This window comes from Poecilia reticulata, chromosome 7, assembly GCF_904066995.2.
Source record: "Poecilia reticulata chromosome 7, P_reticulata-male-v2, whole genome shotgun sequence".
Classification (NCBI taxonomy): Eukaryota; Metazoa; Chordata; class Actinopteri; order Cyprinodontiformes; family Poeciliidae; genus Poecilia; species Poecilia reticulata.
This window is the reverse complement of record NC_088836.1, coordinates 5,539,095-5,545,094: the sequence shown is the minus strand read 5'-3', so window position 1 is coordinate 5,545,094 and position 6,000 is coordinate 5,539,095.

The window sequence follows — 6,000 nt, the reverse complement described above, 5'->3', positions numbered from 1 at the left end:
AGGAGAGGTGCTTTATTTTATCAGACTGCCTCGGCCTGCAGTGTATTTACAGGAACCAGGACCTGCTGTATCAAACCTCGATCTCCACAAAACTCTCTTTGCCAGACCTTTTAGCTTTTTCGTCATAAGGGACTGTTCTTTCACTTTAGTCTGCACTGCTCTATTGTCCAGCTTACATTTGGTGCATCACCTCTGAAGATGAGATCGTAGAAACTTTTTACAAGAATTGAAAAAAGTTGACAGCAAGGTTAAGGAGCTGAAGTAAAATAAAACCTCAGTACAAGCTCTGGTTCATAAAAAATAGCAAAATGGACTGAACATACATAGAAATGTTCTAATCGTACTGATCATTCAAAGCTATTATTCATGTTCAGTCCTCTGCATCCACAGTGTTCGATCCATACATCAGTTCACTGTATCAGTATGCAGCTCGGGGGTTACTGTCCTGCCTGAGTACTTTTTGTCATATAGTGGGAGGAAACTGGAATCGAGCCCACAACCTTCCTGTTCCCACCGATCCAACATTCTGCATACCTGGACGTTGGTAGCCACACTTTAAAACACAGCTGCATACATCTTGTTTGTCACATTTGCTTAAGTCCAGGGCTTCCATCTTGTCGAGCGACTTGCTAATTTCAGGACCCTGAATGCAGCGTTGATGATAAATCAGAGCTGCCAGCACCAAAATACACACAGATTCATCACTGGATTAGCATTCTACTTTTACTCATCTCTCTTTCGCTTCCTTGCACCAATACAAAGAGACATGCATCGTAGACAGTCTTTTAGGGCCTTTGAATGTGCTTCATTAACTGCATTGGAATGCATTCCAATGCATTGGAATGCATTGGAATGCATTGGAGTGACACTGAGCCAATCTGCATATTTGGCCAGGAGATTTTTTTCTGCGACTGACATGACTAGAAAAAATGTAAGACATTTTACTAAGACCACCATGGCAAAATAAAAACCACCACCTCTTCAAAATGAAGTTTGAAATTTATTTGAACCCCTCATAGTCAGTTCCCATACAACAGCATGGTGGATGTCTTTTTCACGAAACCCAGAAAAATAAAATGATCTCAGCCGGGTTGCAAACTGTTCCATCTGATTACTACAGAGGAGTTGTAATTTCATCTGTACTGTGTTAATATAAGTGAAAAAATGTTTTTCAAAAAACTTTTACTTTGAAATGGTCCTATTTAAAAACATTTTGTTCTACAGATGTGTGACAGCATGAAGCTTGGAAGACTGAAACATCTAGGCTAACAATGCTAATGGACACACTATTGTCTGCTGTTTGTAAGGAAGTCAATACAGGAACACCATTTATTTATTTTTCCTTTGTACTGATTGGCTTTCCTCCCAAGAGTGGAGCTAAGTGGAGGAATACTGTAGGTGTTAGCTGCTGCAGTACTGCTGAGGCAGTTTCCGCTGAGCATATTAATGCACATTATAATGTATTTGGTGTTTGAACTACTAAAATAGGTAGTTCTAGGTGTTTTTGATGGGGGTCTAAAATATTTTACTATTTGCAGTCATCCCTAACTATTGCGAATACCGGGGTTCCAATTTGAGGTATTTGTGACCAAGGTGTGGTGATGAGGCTTTAAAGTGGGAGCGACCACTTTAAAGGTAGAAGGCTAGGGATTTGCATATTCTCCTGTGTGGATGGATGCATACGTTTAAAGTGGATGTTTGTGTGCAGGCTTGTTTGTTTTGCATGCCATTCTATTGGTTAAGCCATCCATATTGAAACCATTTATTTGGTTGTAACTGGAAAAATTAAACTTAAGACACATCTACAGGTTATATAATGGCTGCTGTATCAAGAAACAGTGATGGGGACTATGAGGTGACTTTACCTCTTTATTGTATATACATTATCACTGTTAGGATGTTAGGCTGCACAGTGACGCAGTTGGTAGAGCTGTTGCCTTGCAGCAAGAAGGTTCTGGGTTCGATTCCCGGCCCCGGTCTTTCTGCATGGAGTTTGCATGTTCTCCCTGTGCATGCGTGGGTTTTCTCCGGGTTCTCCGGTTTCCTCCCACAGTCCTAAAACATGATTGTCAGGTTAACTGGCCTCTAAAAATTGCCCCTAGGTGTGAGTGTGTGTGTGCATGGTGTGTCCTGTGTGTCTCTGTGTTGCCCTGCGACAGACTGGCGACCTGTCCAGGGTGACCCCGCCTCTCGCCCGGAACGTTAGCTGGAGATGGGCACCAGCAACCCTCCCAACCCCACTGGGACATGGGTGTAAGAAAATGGATGGATGGATGTTAAGTTGTTGTTTGATAATGACCAAAGTTAAGTTGCCTTAAGAAAACACCAGAAGCAGAAATATGGATTTACTTTGGTACCTCTCATGTATCAGCAAAGAACCTCTATATTTCAGTTCCTCCAGGATTTTGCAATTGTTTGTATGATTTTTTATTTTTTATTTTTGCAATCAAAATTGATTTTGTGATGGTATTTTAGAAATATTTGCAAGAAATTGTCAGCAATTTTTCCACATATAATCCCTTGCTAAATAGGACAACAACAAAAAAAGTTGAGAAAACAAGCAAATACACCAAGGGGCATTTTTAAAGAATTTAAATAGCTTGAAGTCTGTTACTCGTCATGCTGATCAAAGACTTAAAAAGTAAGGCTTGAGGCAGCAGTGTAGTAGAAATAAGAAACACTGCCACATGCTGGTGGGAGTTAGTAGTCACTTAAACCCAGTGTTTTTGAGGAAAATTTGAAATAAACTCACAATTACGCATTAGTGCAGAAAAAATGCAGGATCTGTTGATTTTGCGTAAATTTTTGTGTTTGAGAAATTGCAAAAAACCGGAGGTTCTGGTATTTTCAGTGCTGAAAATGGTAAATGGAAAAATGAGTAGTAAGGTTAGAGCTTTTCTGGCATGACTACTCATTGTTTTACACTATTACCACACTCATCCAATCACACAGACTGGCTGACACCTTATTATTTAACCTGGAATCAAACCGACAAACTTCCAATTGCAAGACAACTACTGCACCCATTGAGCCAAAGTCACTCATACACTAAATATCATAAGATGCATATGAAAGGAAAAGAATCTCCGTAAATGATGAGAAATAATGGCAAAAATATTTTCACTTTATTAATCAATGCTGTTAGACGGTCAAATGTGGTATCCATAAAAGTGGTATTCAAATTCAGCTGGAAACCATATTTCGGTGATGCGTTCATGATAGCATTTGACAGTTAACATCCAGAAATAATGAGATAGCATGAAGCAAGTCCTGTTGACGTGTAGCTTTTCTCGAGCTCAACGCGTCCTTTAATTACTCGTAGTGTCCAGTGATTGGAAGACAGGTTTGCCCTCTGGCTGTGTTCTGGAGAGCAGTGCTGTAGACAAGCTGGAGGTAAATCATGCTGTACAGCGAAGTCCTGGTGAACATAATTAATCACTGCGGTGGTGAACACAGAAAATTAAAGTCCAGGCTGAAAATGATTAAATCATCCTTCCAATTAAAGTATCAATGGATTTATCCAGCACTTAAAATGGAACAGCCCTGACCGATGTGTTTTACTTAACATTAAATGATGTCTCAGTTGGTTAAAATTTTAGAGTTTTTTTATGCTGAATGGACTTTCTTGGGCAAATGTCTGGTTATTTAAACTTACCTTCGGAGGAGAGAGTGTTCTTGATGCTATGCTAATTTCTGTTTTCTCATTTATCGTCAAAGACAATCAAAATTGTATTGCATCTCAATGAAGAGAGAGAGAATATAAAACAGTGCCTGTATATATATATATATATGTACAAAATTGTATTGAGTTAAATAACTATTTGATCCCCCGTAAAAGTGTGACTTAGACACATTTTCTGCAGCTGGTCAACAAGGTTTTATACATTAGAAGATGCATTTTGACCAACTCCTCTTTATAGAAACTTTTCTGGGCCCTCCAACCATAGCATCATGATCAAGAACATTTCTTTTGAAGTAGACCTGATTTATCTTGTGAACGCTGTTGTAGCCAGGTGCGGTCAGCATGGTGAAGTTGTAGTAGAAGTTGCTCCAACTAGTCCTAAATCATTTGCTTGGTAGCCTTTTGAATTTCAGTGGTAAGGATAAATGAAAACAGAGGGACAGACAAGATGCAAAGAATATGTAAAGCTCTCCTGAAAGCACCATTATAACAACCAACGGTCCAGCCATTGGTTGTCTATGTAAGTATACATACATTATATTTATCGCACACCCTATGAAGAGCAACTGGGAAACTGTAATTGTTTTACAGTAGACTATGTTCAGTTGAGGGACTGCCCTAAGATCTGGAGAGATAAAATCAGTAAAAGGACATTTCGTCTCGTTTTCATGAACACAAATATGTGTCTCGTCTCATGAGTTTTAGGTATTGTTACATTACCTAGGACTAATATAAAAAAGAAAAAAAATCTATTTTTTTTTTTTTTCAATGGAGTTAGAAACATCCCCATTTGCATCAGAGCAAAGAACACCGGTGAGAGAGGTCCGACTGTTATCTGCAGGTCACTGTGGAGCAAAATGGCAAAATGAAAGGTATGGGCGTGTTGCTCAGGTGACAGTTAAGGTAAATGAGAGGGGCTTCAGTTATTTTTGGAACAAAGTAATGATGCGGCTGAATGACCCGGAGTTGGGGAGTACAGGTTCAGGCTGCAGATGAGCAACCCATCTACACAGAGGCTCAAAATGCCAAAAACACGCCACACACACTCTACGACCAAACTGTTACAGCCAAGATTTTTTTTTATCATGTGTGATCTCTCAGGTTTTGAAAATTGGCCAACAATTTCAAAAGTTTTCTAGAAAAAAATGTTTATCTAATGTCTGTGTTGTGATCTGGTCCGAGATAGGTTTATCATCTATATGTATGGAATACTTGTAAATAGAGTTGCTACAAGTCAAACAAAAGGGATATTGGAATAATTTGTCAAAAAAAAAAAAAGCCAAGGAAGCTGGAAATAATCACCTTTTTCACTTAATATTATTTCCGTTATTGCTCTGATTTATGGGTTGAAGAATAAAAAAGGCATCCAGAGGCTATTATTCAACACTGTGTTTTGTGGTTACGTTTGAAGTGGCAAAAATGAGAGATTTTTACAATTGGTTGTCTCGTTTGCTAAACAGCTTTGTGTGATGAAACAAGTGTCACATCTAGAGGTACAGTGCGGCGCTGGCTTGTGCCGGCAGCGACCGCTTGTCTTTTTTTGCTCTCTCATGCTCAATTGGTTGCCTGAGACACTGATACGCAGCGACCCGCCCTAATGGACTATACTCTGCCCAGGAGCCCTAATTCACAGAGAAAATGATCACCTGGCGGCGCCCAGCTCCGAGCGAAGGGGAGTGAATGAACAGATGTACGAGGCGAGCGAAGTATCGTGTTAACATGCATGCTGCTATCGCAAACCACAGCTGCAGGTCTGGTCTCCCTCGACCCCAAGGCATTCTCAGCTTCCCCTGCCCCTCTTTTACAACCCACTCTGTGAGTGTCGGAGAGTGGGTTGCAGCTTTGCTTTCCCCGCCTCAGCCTACCTCCCTATCAGAGTGCTTTGCATCGCTCAGCTTTCTGCTCTTTTTCCTGTCTCAGAATAATGCACCACCCGGTGCTCTGGCTCTCCCATAGTACAGTTTTTGCTCTCAAATGCCCCCCCTGCCCCTCTGCCCCTATTCTATCTCCACCCTCTGTGTCTTTTTGCTTTCCTTCGTCTGTCTTTTCCTCCCCCTCCTTCTCTCGCTGTCCTCGAGTGGCCAGGAGAATGATTATGCGAAGCAGGACTTAGATCCATCAATGTGTCATCAGCTCGTTCCCCAAGTCCCCTCCGAGGGTCCATCCCCTCCGCCAACCCCCTCTCCTCGTTCTCCTCCGGCCGTTCTTCGGCCCACCAACTGACGCCGTATTAGCATGGCGGAGAACAGCAGCAAGACAAGGCACACTTGCTCTGACAATAAGGATAATTGAAACGCTGTTTGATTTAGCATTCTTCC